Genomic DNA, 565 nt, shown 5'->3' on the forward strand with positions numbered 1-565 from the left:
CTCTCCCCACCCCTTCCCCTGAGCCACCCCCTCTCCCTGTCTCCTCCCAGGGATCCCGCACCCACTCCTCCCGATCCCTCCCTCTTCCCACAACCTCATCACTTCTCTCCCCGACTCTTTCCTCACTAATATACAGTTATTTATAATATTTACCTTTTGAACCTACACAATACGTATTTTCTCCCCCGCCCCCGTGCGCCTCGATGACGGACAGTTACCGGGTCACGGCCCACCCTCGCCCATTCGCTACCGGGTTTCCGCGCATGCTCGCTCTCTCTCTCTCTCCCCTGATTGGACAGGCGGTGCCAATGCTTCCACCAATTGGGAGGAGCCTTTAAGTTGGCGGTGCTGCCACCTTTCGGCAGGTCCCAGCAAGTTCCCCTCAGAGATCAGCTGTTTGCCCAGAGGGCACTGCCCTCCTTTCACCCAGGCGAGGGGGCAGAATGGGCTGAGAGGCTGCTCCACATCCACATCAGGTCAAAACCAGGAGGAGGTCTGAGGCAGAGAGAATCTCCGTTCTGCATTGAAGCCCCTCTGCGATCCACGACCTAGTGACACCCTTCAG

The 565-nt window shown here is 58.1% G+C and overlaps 1 protein-coding gene across 1 annotated transcript in view; it reads right to left on the reverse strand.

Moving 5' to 3' along the window:
• trappc5 (trafficking protein particle complex subunit 5) overlaps positions 1-261 on the reverse strand; it is a 7,225-nt gene extending 6,964 nt beyond the window's left edge. Inside the window, exon 1 of the mRNA XM_043694698.1 lies at positions 154-261. The gene's annotated coding sequence lies outside the window, so the exon portion shown is untranslated. The remainder of the gene's footprint in view (positions 1-153) is intronic.
• Positions 262-565: the final 304 nt, after the last annotated feature.

Source organism: Chiloscyllium plagiosum, chromosome 8 (assembly GCF_004010195.1).
Source record: "Chiloscyllium plagiosum isolate BGI_BamShark_2017 chromosome 8, ASM401019v2, whole genome shotgun sequence".
NCBI classification, from domain to species: domain Eukaryota; kingdom Metazoa; phylum Chordata; class Chondrichthyes; order Orectolobiformes; family Hemiscylliidae; genus Chiloscyllium; species Chiloscyllium plagiosum.